This window comes from Haemaphysalis longicornis, unplaced genomic scaffold (genome assembly GCF_048455015.1).
Source record: "Haemaphysalis longicornis isolate Haplotype H1 unplaced genomic scaffold, Haemaphysalis longicornis Haplotype H1 scaffold_1, whole genome shotgun sequence".
Classification (NCBI taxonomy): Eukaryota; Metazoa; Arthropoda; class Arachnida; order Ixodida; family Ixodidae; genus Haemaphysalis; species Haemaphysalis longicornis.
In genome coordinates, this window is record NW_027526203.1 from 133938988 (window position 1) to 133951031 (window position 12044).

General features: G+C 47.6%; 1 protein-coding gene and 1 long non-coding RNA gene across 2 annotated transcripts in view; one reads left to right on the plus strand and one right to left on the minus strand.

The window, feature by feature from the left end:
- Positions 1 to 12044, minus strand: part of LOC144166047 (uncharacterized) — a 63283-nt gene that overhangs the window by 49725 nt on the left and 1514 nt on the right. The window lies entirely within an intron of this gene.
- LOC144166041 (uncharacterized) lies at positions 6862 to 8905 on the plus strand. Its single transcript, XR_013321552.1, has 3 exons — positions 6862 to 6939; positions 7381 to 7467; positions 8132 to 8905. It is a non-coding gene; the product is annotated as an uncharacterized LOC144166041 (long non-coding RNA).

Here is a 12044-nt window from a genome sequence, read left to right on the forward strand (position 1 = left end):
CCCCCCGCCCCCCTTATTTTTAGCGTTTCCCTCCGGACTCTTCAGTTTCTTCAGACCTGAACTCAGTGGGGTTCTGGTACCCTTGTAACTGCACACCAAGGCACTTAGTGGGCGAGGTGCTCCAACTGACGTTTGCAAATTCCTCTGCCGTGCTCTCCCAGTCTCCATGACAAGTGCTTGCCGATTGATAGCGCTTCCTGCCTCCTCACAAAATTCCGTCGCTACTCGAACCGCTCCACTACTTTATGTTTCCGTTCCTGACAGCGCTGCCTTGTGGCCGAGGGGAGCTCAGTCACAAGCCAGTGCTGTCAGGAACAGAAATATGAAGTATATGTTGTATAGCGTGTTTACTTTTTTGCTTAGTTTTAGCATTCTAAGCAGCTTAGATGACTATTTCTTGAATAAAGCTCATGAGTAAGCATTCCCCAAATTCCCCCAATTATCTCATCACTAGCGACTGCATTCCTTAGTCAGAAAAGCAATCGAAAACGTGTGGTCGTGCTTCCGACCGCTGTGCTTGTTCACCCAGCGCAAAACGTGCTTCCCGCATCTTAATTTTACCGCTTTAGAATAAAAGTTTCGGTTGACTTTGTTTCGTTACTATCTGTATTAACTTGTACAGTCAAACCCGTTTATAGCGAACTGCAATATGCACCGCGATTAGTTCCATATATCCCATAGTTCGATATAGCCGAACCCGCCTATAACGAGCTCATTGTTACGAGTTCGCAATCCGCGGGAGCGGATTGCGAACTCGTAACAGTATCAGTGAAAAAATGTCCAGAATACATATTTGCAACTTAGTAGAGGCCCTGTTTTGAACTCAGCAAGAGTTGCATATCGATGCCGGAATCAGGCAGACGAACCCGTTTTTTCGTCAGCACTTTGTTGGCAATGTTGAAGAGCCATTCTACCGAAGCGTTTGGTGGTACGGCCATGTTGTAGGTGAGGAAATGTTGGTTCAGTTCCTCGATGGTCTTTAACTGCGACCGCAGGTACTCAACTGGTACCAGCAGGTACCGCGACAGCTCATCCTGCGCCTCGGCTGGAAGGGTTCGGTTCCTGAACGAGAAGACGTCTTCGGAGCGGACGAGGAGGCAAAATCTGCTCTGGCCGGTTTGGTCACCGCACCCAGCTCTGTATTTATGTTGATGGTCGCCTGATCTCGCATAGAATTCTCTGGAATCCATGATAGCTCCAACGTTGGGATTAAGCAACTGGCCACATAGAGCTCGCGCGTTCTTTGAGATCTCCGAGCTTGCAATCTCGAACAATTCATTAGAAAAGCCGCATATTCAATCCCAGATGCTGATATTGCTTACCGCTTTTCGATCCCGGCGAGAACTTCACTTGACAGTGGGCCACAATATGTCAGTCGCTTCATGGCCTCATAGGTAATTCGCCTCTCCAGGACGGTCAGGGTGAATAGCGTGGAAGGTTGGAAGTGTCGTTTTGCGCCGCCAATTGTGGTATGGCGCGGCGCAAGTTCTCGCTTCACGCGTAGCTGAAGGGTCTGGCCGCTAAGCCTTCATGCACAGCTGGGTGAGGAACGTTCATGCGTAGACATGCCTTTTTGGGGGCGCTAAGCATTCTCCTTCGCCCCCCCTCCCCAGGGCAGTGAAGCGAAGCGAACATGCCTCAACACGCCTCGGCACAAGGGCTGCATCGGGACTCGCGGGGGTAGGCGCCCTCGAGAACCCACCTGCGCGTGCGCTCGCCGGCGTGTGCCAGCATGCTACCCGCGCTTTCAACGGACAGAATCTTTGTTTTGAGTGTATTTTGTTCGACGGCCATTAAAACTGTCTCTGGTGCCATGCTCATAACTTGGACCGTGGTTATTTGCTCCTGAAATTCTCGCATGCGCGAGCATCGGAGCCAGTGCTTCAACAACAGAGCTTCTGAGTGTTAATCTGCCGGATTGAGAAGTCATGTTCGCCTTTTTGTCGCAGCCTTGTCTGCTGTAACTTTATGCTCTTCACTTAGCCATACATTATACAGTTTTTAAGTTCGGCCTCTGGCCTCTCGTCCAACACGCTACCACAACTCGGCCCGCCAGCGGTGCCGCGCTGCAGCACTGTGCGGAGCCGGTCCGTAACAATGTTACTATAGGCCTCGAGCTTCGCGATCACTGCGCCGCCTACTGCCGCTTCTTCGCGGCGTTTACGGGATGAGCGCTGCGGGGCGGATAGGGGCTCATGCAGTGTTCTGGTTCTCTTTCGCTTCTTTTGACCTTTCAGCGCCCAGAACAACTTGTTATTGTAAAGTCTGCGAGGAGATAGTACGCTTAGGGCACCTCAAGAATCAGCTGCGTCTTGGTAGATTGCTCGAACGCCAACAAGAGCTATTCCGGGAAGCCGTTCTCCGCTTCTCCACCACTGTCACCTCCGAATGCTTCGGACACAAATGAATTCTTTTGTCACCTTGTTTAAACCAGATACTGGCACGTTAAGGGGTCAATTGTGTTTTGGAGCGCGGACAGCGAATGCGACTTCGGTTTAAATATATAAGTCGTAGGAAAACATGCTTCCCGGATGTGATTACCCAATACCTTACAAGAACTTGCGCCTTATAGCCTTTTACCAATTACCCAGGGGCTAATGGGTCGCCTATAATTTGCAGCTTCAGCGCACAAAAAACAACACGCACAAAAAAGCGCTTGTCCTTGCCTTCTTTGTTGGGGCTTTTTCTTTCGTACGGTGAAGCTCAGAATTCACCAGAAAAATGGTCGCCGCGACCGATATCGAACAGTCGCCCTTATGCTGTGCATTTTGAGTATACGCCATGACGTACTTTCGCCGCGAACCTGAAATTTTCGTTTCAAGTCTAGACGGTGCTGAAAACTCTCAAGTTCGTTAAAAAAACGAATATTCAGGTTAGCGGATACTGCAGTGCAAGTAATTTGAGAGGCGACAGGAATTTTGCGTGTTCTGGTGCCAAATACATGCCCTGGCTTCAAGTGACACAGTTCTGAAACGCGGTTCCTGCATCCCAATGTGCGACGTGCGTGGTCGGCGGCATAATATAACTTATGCAGGATTAAAATCAGGCCCCGCATGCCACGAGCATGCAGTATATTGTTTCGAAACCCCTAGCACTAAAAACGAAAACACCAGCGGGTGGCTCATAAACACGTAAAGTGACCTTAGTCGTCGTCGGCGCCAACACAAAGGGTGCCAACATCGCCGCCGCTGTAAAGAGAAACTAAATTTGGTTGGTGTGAGATTTGGATGCGGCCCGCCAGAGCCACAGCCGAGTGCGCCAGCCCCAACAAGAATAAGCCTCGTGACAGGTGCACGTGCCGGCAAGTGCGTAGAATGGGTGCACGCGGAGGAGAGCTCCGAGTCTCCGACGGTGGGGCAGCTGCGGACAGTGGATTGCGGCCAGTGTGCGTGTCGGAGTAATTAGCCTCGAAAGAAGAAGAAACGAAAGCAAACACGATGTAGCAGTCCAGAAGTCTTTGATAAGCGCTAGGTTTTGCCCTATACGCCTCGAGCTTTGCGATCGCTGCGCCTGCCGCCGCATCTCCGCGGCGTTGATGGGATTAGCGCTGCGCGGCTGATAAGGACTAATGCAGTGTTTAGGTTCTCTTTCGCTTCTTTTTGCCCCTCCGCGCCCTAAAAAACATTGCTATGGTGACGTCTGTAAGTAAATAGTACGTTTAGGTCACTTCAAAAGCCGCTGCGTCTCGGTAGGGTGCTCAAACGCCAGCAATAGCTATCCGGGAACGCAGCTCTGCGTCCTTCTTGGCCGCTGTTAGGGACGTCGGCGACGGCAGTAACATACCACCGCTGTCACCTCAGAGTACGTCCGGCCGTGAATTTTATTGTCGCCTCTTGTAGACCTGATACTGGCACAGTAAGAGGGGTGTTTCGTTTTGCAGGACGGACAACGAATGCGGCCGCGTTTCGAATATATACGTCGTAGAAAAATATTTCGGGGATGTGATTACCCAATGCTTGATAATAACTTGTACCTTTTATAAGAATATAAGCCATGCGAAAATATTAAGTATATTCCAAGGCTCCTCGTCGTGAACGATGTGCACTCATGCCTTGTAGCAAGAACCAAGAAAAGTGAATTAAACCACGGAAAAATAAATCGTCTGCAAGTACGGGAGAAACAGAATAGCTCGTACGGAAATGAAAAAAATCAGCGCTTCTTCTCCGCGGTGCTAGCGGAGGATATATGTAGCATATATGAATGTTTGCGGGCGCTCAGCCCCCGACAAGACACCGCAGCATTTTTTTTTTGTCGTGCGCTGATCCCGGGATTAGAGGGATTTTGGATTATCCATCGTACTTGTTTCGTAGAATGTTAGTGAAATTTATGTCCAAAGTTGTGGTCAATATCTGATACTGGCAAGCATAACTGGTGTGCTGTCAGGTATGAGCGCTTTGCTAGGTTGTATAAGCGCACAAAACTGATTTACATCGCAGTGTATAGCCATAGCATGACCATCTCGGGAAACTATGCTTGCGGAGACACTGTTAGTAAATTTCAGGACAGTGGAATCACAATCATCACCATACGCATATCCCGGTTTCGCGACGCCGACCTGGGACGCATACCTAGCGCTTGCACAGACCGAATGTACCAGACTAAGATCGCGTCAGACAAATTTACACTGTCGTAAATGTGCCACATTTGCGAACAGAGTGACTGCTCCACATAAATATGTATTTCCAACGCCCACAAACGGTAAATCTCAGTCGTGAACGGGCCCCGAAAGCAACGGTGACAGTGGAGAGCGGGCCGAAGACTCCCGCGGCTGCTTTCGAAAGGGGCCGCTAGGGGGATTTCAGTGGTGTCCCTACTAAGGTCCCTGAAATTACTAAGGTAGCGCCATCTTTAGATCTCGCCGCCTTTGGCCCTCGCCCGCGCTCCTTTCCTCCTTCGTTTTTTGCCATTTTCTTTTTCGCCGGCGAACGCCGCGCGCCATTGGCGAACGGCCAGTGACGTAGTACCTCGTCCCCGCGTTGTTTGTTTTTTCTTCTCTTCGCCGCCACTGTCCATTTAAATTCGCCATTTTAGGCTCAGCTGCCTCGGAGCAGGCCTTATCGGAGGCGCCTGCGTATAACAACCGATAACAACCGAAGAGTCAGCTGCTCGTTTCAAACAAGTGTTGCGTCGGCTTCACTTTATGTAGCTTCGCGATGCCGAGTTGTTGTGCCTTCGGCTGCTCGAATAAGGTCAGTGCAGTCGCGGCAAGCTCGGCTGTAGCAAGCTGTAACCCACACATGAATCAATATTAGCTGTACAGCATAAAAAGGATTCACAATTGTGCTTGTTAGCGCGCTTCTGGCCTTGGAATACGGTAGTTATTATACACTCTAATCCTGGTAACCCATAATGTAACTTCTAAAGGGATGTAACCTATAAAATAAAGGTTACAATGGATCCATTTTGATGTTTTCTTCATCCCAGTCCATTCTAAGGGTTACAAGCGGGAAGTTAAAAGCGGTTTATAGGTTACATTAATGATTTATAGGTTACATCAACAAAATCTGTCATGTAACCTTTAGGTTGTAACCTATAAAACGCCCTGTAACCTATACGAGATGCTCGTCGCACCTTCTCTCCAGGCGGCCGTTGATTTCTCTGTTGCATGACGGGATATAGAGAAATGGCGGCGCCCGCAGGTCCGGTGGCCGCGTTTTCGCGCCACTCGAGCCTTTCTACCGCTGTGATACCCCTACGATGAAGCGAGGATGGCTGTTACAAGACTTATTTGTCGGCGTGAGTCGCGGAGGCTGCGGCGAGCCCATTTGTGACTGGCAGCGCTACACGGCCAGTTCTTCTACGACCAGCGTCAAGTTCGCATGTTGGACCGATGCCCCGGCGCCAGTGAAAGCGAACTCGGTGAGTATACTCCCGTAACGGTTTCCGTGTTTTCATTGGATGTATCTTTTCGCTGGGGGCTTTTCAATTTGAAATTGCAGCATTCGAGAGGGATTTTCGTTACCCGACTGGTTGCTTCGCTGGACGTTTTCTGTTGCCCGCGATGGCAATTGAATGAAATCACGGGCTTGCGTTCGCTGCGTCAGATTAGAGCGGACGATCGTGAAAGCCCGTACATTATAACGGATAACGGCGCTCGTGGCCTGCTTTCTGCTCTGCGCGCCTTCGTCGTGTGTTGAGCGTTTTGTTTACGCTGTTGGCTGCATCGGGCGCACTTTTTTCCCAATAAAGTCTTATATTATCGCGCTATTCTCTGGGTATTATCATTTTGTTTCAGCCATCGGGAAATATTCATTTTTCTCGCTGCATATATTCGGAATGGTGTCTAGTTTATTGGTCTTATAGTAATACATCCGGATAAACACAATGTGTGTGCTGCAGAAAAGTAGTCCGCTAAATGCTGCCCGAAATTTCTAAACTCACTTCTGTCCAGCGCAAGCCTCTTTTTTTGTGAAAGTTTGCCTTACCGCACAATAAAAAGTTTTTATATCTACAACATTCTTCATTTTTGTCATTCTTTTCCTTGAGTGGGTAAATTTGGCGTTAGTCATTTTGAGGTAGCGGGGCATTGTCACCATGTTAAGTGGGTTTATTATTCCCATTCGCACAAATCAGTCGTTTATTTATTCGCGTGGTATTGCAGGGCAAATGGTTGTCTCGCGTTATACTAGTGTAGTGCAGTAAAGCGATTTACAGAATGGTGGCATGTATGAGCCAGCATGCAGGCTGCTTGATTGTTGTTGTTTTTCGATGATACAGAAATTGTGACGAATTACACAGAGACAAGTGCAGGTGTAAAAATGGGTGCTGCACCCTCATCGGTTCCTGGCTGTAGGAAAAGTGTGGTTGCATCTGGCTACCTATGCTATGACTTATGAGCACTATTGTTTTTCTTGCAGGCAGTGTTCCTTGAGCTGACAACCAGAACTCCCCTGCACATGAGACAACTTGAAATGCAGTCTGATTTCCGTGGAAACAACGGTATGAAAATGCAATAACTAAAACTCATTCATTCAAATATTCTTTGTAAAGATGGCACCCAGGCCTGCGCAGACAAAAGTATGATTCACTTGTAAAAATGCGAGGCCTTACTTCAAGTGTTATGATGTTATATTTCGTATCTTATTTCGCCTCATGTTTAATGACTCTTTCTATCAGTTCGTTACTACATGAACTTTATGAATGCACATAACGATTTCCCCAGCATGGAGCTTTGTAGTTTTTCAGTTTTTGCAGAGCCAACAAGAACTCTTTTTCGAAAAGAGCTCTTTAAGAAAGCTCCAGTTGTTAGTGAGGGCTTGTGCTGTGTTCTTTTCTTCGTCTTGTCAAGTTTGGGGTCTTCTTTCATTATGAATGTATACCAACTGCCCAGCTCTAAAGCCTATTAAATTTTAACCCAAGTAACCCTTTGATTCATTACAGGTACAGACCTCCCGGGAATGCCACTTGAAGATCGGCGCAAGTTCTAGATGTATCCTATCCCACAACACATTTCAACGAAGAAAAAATGTAAGTTGTCGATTCCTTTTTACGAATAGCCGAGGAAGAAACCACCGGTAGAAGAACACCTTACTGAAGTGAAAAACGTTTCGGCTTCCACGTGGGATCCTCGTTCAAAATGAAACTGCCAGTACAAGGGGGGGAGGGGGGGGGCGGAGGCAGATGTTTAAGTACAGCGAAAAATGTGACGCAGACGGCGTCAGCATCGTGAAAGCACGTTTCCTGGGTTTAGGGCGACGTTCGCTCTGTTGCGTGTAGTAGTGATTCCACATGAAGGTGCGGAAATGTTTTTGCTTTCTCTTTTGCAAACGTATGTCAGTTTATCTCGTAGCCCAAAGTTTCTGCCTGTTCTGGGTGAGCATGCAGAAACATTTCGCGAGATAAACAGGAACACGGCACGATTAAAATTCGGGAAGGTTGGCCGATATGACTATAGTGGCTTTGCGTTGTTGTGAACAATGAGGCCAAATTACTCTGTGTAACGATTACTGAAATGATGTGAAATTATTTGAAAGGCCCTAAATCACTCCTTCTCTGGTGTGACCTTTCATTTCATTCTCTGGTCTCCGTCTTCATTTTCGTGCAATATAGTTTTCGTACTTCACATGCCTGTGATTTGGTTGAGGGGCTTATGGTACACTGGATTTTGTTCTTTTTCTGAAATTTTCTGTAGATGGCTCTTCAAGGTGGGGAAATCCAAGTGACGGCCCCTCACATATATACCTCCATCTGCGGCAGCAGGGAACAAGTCATTCAGATGACCTCGGGGAAATCTTCAGCGTGCCCTGATTTTGTGCCTGCTTGTGTACTACGTAAATTGCGAAGCTTATCTCTGAATGTTTCCAAGCGCCTTTTTTCATGCAGGAAATTATAGATCCCATTTAAAGTTTGTCCAAAAGACAGATCGCAATTGGCCTAGAAAGTTGTTAGTGCTGCATAAAAAACCATAACTTGGCGTGGGAATCACAACTCAGGTGGAACTGTAAAGAGGTACCTAAGAGGGAAGTGTAAAGATGGATTCGTAAAGACAAGTGAATTCCAGTGTAATATTAGACTCTCAGTGAAACAGAGAATGCAGGGAACATAGCCATAAACACTGCTTTGTATAAACAGTGAATTTGTAATAAATGTTCTTTCTACTTTCCCACATTCTGTGTTTTTTCTGTGGGGAACCATGACAATAACGCTGTACTGGGAAAGTGCACCTCTGAGAACCATCTTATATATGTAGCTCAAACTCGAATTCGTCTGAAATTGTTCAATTGCAGTACCAAACAATTTGAAATACTTTGCATACATCAAATATTGAGGTAAAGAATCTGTATATTTGGCCATGTTTGTGAAGCTGTTCACGTAACATTTATTAAATAGGTTAAATAAGGATATATGAATAAACCGAGTTTTACCTGGAAGTCTAAAGCAATATAGGAAACACCAGTTCGCCCAGGAATCCGCACTCGTCTAATATTCATTAAGGAACGATAATTACATTATGGTGGTTCGCAGCTTTGCTTTTTAATAAATAGCCCACAGGTGTTTCATAATAATAAATGTGAATGTTCAAAACTACTGATGCCAAAATTTTTAAAATGTGCTCCTGTTAAATGCGCAAATATGTGTGCATGTACTTCAATTCTCTTTTGATAATCATGGCCTAAGTTGTCAGACAAGAATTTTGGGCTTAAGGCTATGTTATAACTTTGGCGTCCTTTTGAAGTATGCTATCAAGAGCATGTTTCCACTAAAGCTTGGTTTCACTAAAGCCTAATGTTGTTTAACTAAAGCTAAAATTCATACCCGCAATTTATTAAAAGACCTATCATGCATGTTTGATTCTGGTTTCTTAAACGGCACAAAGCTGATGCGAACATTAAATTTAGTTATGCCTGTTTATAAGACTTAAGCGTTGCCAATACTCACAAAGATTTTTGGGTGACAACTTTGGTAACGATTATCGAACAGGTAATGCAATGCATATATATTAAGACAACATTTTCCAGCTTTTTAGTACCGCAATTTTAGGAATTGTAAAAGTAACCTCTCTTTTAGCCGCAGCAGTGTGGCCGGAAGTTTGTTCAAGGGACGGACAAAAGACACCCGGCGCAAAAGTTTAGACGGCGCAATGGACAGCATGGTCGCACATATCGTCTTCCACTAACGCGATATTTGTTTACCACGCGGGAAAGGCGCCTTTGGGGCGTCGCCGCAGCGGCGCCGGCGAAAGCGCGCCTGGCGCGCAACATGACACCTTCCAGGTGTGTGACCTTGGACGGCGGTAGATGTAACTTATATAAAGGTATACATGCTGAAAGCGGCAAAGTAACCGATAACTGAGTAACCCTTACGTGTATACGTATATAAGGGTTACGAAGGTATAGGTTACATTTGTACCTTATAAATTATAGGTTACAAAAATTCGAAAATGTATACCTCTATTAAGGGTTACCCAGCTTAGAGTGTAGAACTGGGCACTACAACTAATTGTAAGCTGAGCGCATTCTTTAACTGCGCGTTCTTTGTGCGAGCCTATTCCAGATATGCCCGACAGGGCCCTACTCGAAGTAATTGTGAACGCCAATCGCACGAACATTGCTATGCCACGGACGCACTGCCAAAAGTACAGCCGTCTTGGGCGAGGCCAACGAGGAGACGCGAGAACTTTGACCTTGACAGCAGCCTATAACGACGTGAAGGTGACATATTTTGCAACAGCGTCAAAGCACCGGAAAGTGCACGGAATAAAGGTGGCATGAATGTCAGTAGCTAATGCGGGACGCATATTGAGCGCTGCCTAATGATCTACAACTAACGCAAAAAACGCGAACGCAAAAAAGCCTGCGCAGCGCTCGAACTGCCGCGAACCATGCGCAAGCCCTCTGTGCAGCGCTTGCACGACCCCAACTTAATCGCGCAAATGCAAGAACGGAATTACTGTAACAAAGCAATTTGAAACGTCCACGTTCGATCCTTTCGCGTTCACGAACTATCCTGAGCCTGCCGCACACGTAAACAAACACCGCGCTGTCCGTATGCGCCAGTGGCATCCATCCCGCAAATATCCCCTTCTACACAAAAATATACAACAAAACAGCCTCATTAGGGCGTGTTGGTAATACGGGGCTCTAGAAATACTATGTAACAGAGCAGTTTGAAACGTCCACGTTCGATCCTGTCGCGTTCACGAACTATTCTGAGCATGCCGCACACGTAAACAAACACCGCGCTGTCCGAATGCGCCCGCGGCATCCACCCCGCAAATATCCCCTTCTAGACAAAAAATATACAACAAAACAGCCTCACTTAATGCGCCTTGGTAAAACGGGGCTCTAGAAATACTATTATTGCTACCAAAGAGCGATTGCGGCGCGAAAACAAGAGCAAACTGCACGAAAAACTGCAGCGAGTGGCCCGAAGCGTTGCGAGGGCGTCTGCTCTGAGGAAGCCAACAAACATGGCGGCCCCGCCGCGGAGTTAAAGGGACCGCGGTGCCGCGGGTGAGGGGAGAGAAAAAAGAGGAGGGCAGCGGAGAAGGAGGGAGCAGTTGGCGCTACCTTAGTAATTTTAGGGACCTTAGCCCCTACAGGCCGCGCTCGAGGCGTATAAAGCAACTAAGCAGGCCTTGCGGGGAATTAATGCGAGCTGAACTGTGCGATATGAGAGAGTTTTAGCTGACCGTTGCTGGCGGTTCGCTTCGCCCCGATAGCAAGTGGGAGCGCCATTGCGCACTGCCTGGCGCGCTAGGGCCCTAGCGGCGATACCGGAGCGGGGCCCCGCTCCGCTAGCCGGCGCCATAGTTTCTTACAACATACATTAGAGAGGAATCTGGCGCTAGCGTCTATGCGGCTCACATCAAGGCCGTTTGTGTAGTCATGGGCCGCCATTAGATCATGCGCTGGCCTTAGTTTCATCATTGGCTTGGGTTGAAACGTTTTAGTGACCGCGAATTTAAACAAGGTATCACAAAAATAGTCTGCAATTATGGAAGTCGAAAATAAAACAGGCTGTTTTAAAACTGAGGAAAGAGGAAGTAAAGCGTATTTTTCCGGAATGGTTGTGCCTGCTATTCTGCGGACAAGGTTGTAGCAGAGTCCTTCAATGCTTCTCTGATCATGAAACTCCCGGCCAAGTTTTGTACGGGCACAAAGGCTACCGCGAGTGGCGCCACCCCAGATCGAAGGGCATCGGGCGGCCGCCGCTGCTCTGTATCCAGACCGGCAGGCAGGAACGCAGTAGCAGTATGCCCGCTCGCACCAATTTTTTCGCCACTCACAAAATGATAAGTCGATTTGACCGGCCCCCGACACGTAAAGCGAAAGCGCATTGCTGATAAGGCGGCGCGCGTCTGTTATATCTTGCTCCGTGGTCCGTTCCCTGCCAAACGCGCTCTGACCACGCCCCCGGCTGCCCTCCGATCAACACCAGCGCCGCGGCGCGCAGCGTACGAAGCTCTCCCATAGCGTGATGGCGAAGTTTCACGACCAGAAAGGCATTGAAGGACTCTGGTTGTAGTTACGAACGATGTTAACATTTGTGGGGGAAACTCATTAGAGATAAACAGTCTTATTTTCTTAATTTTATCATTATTT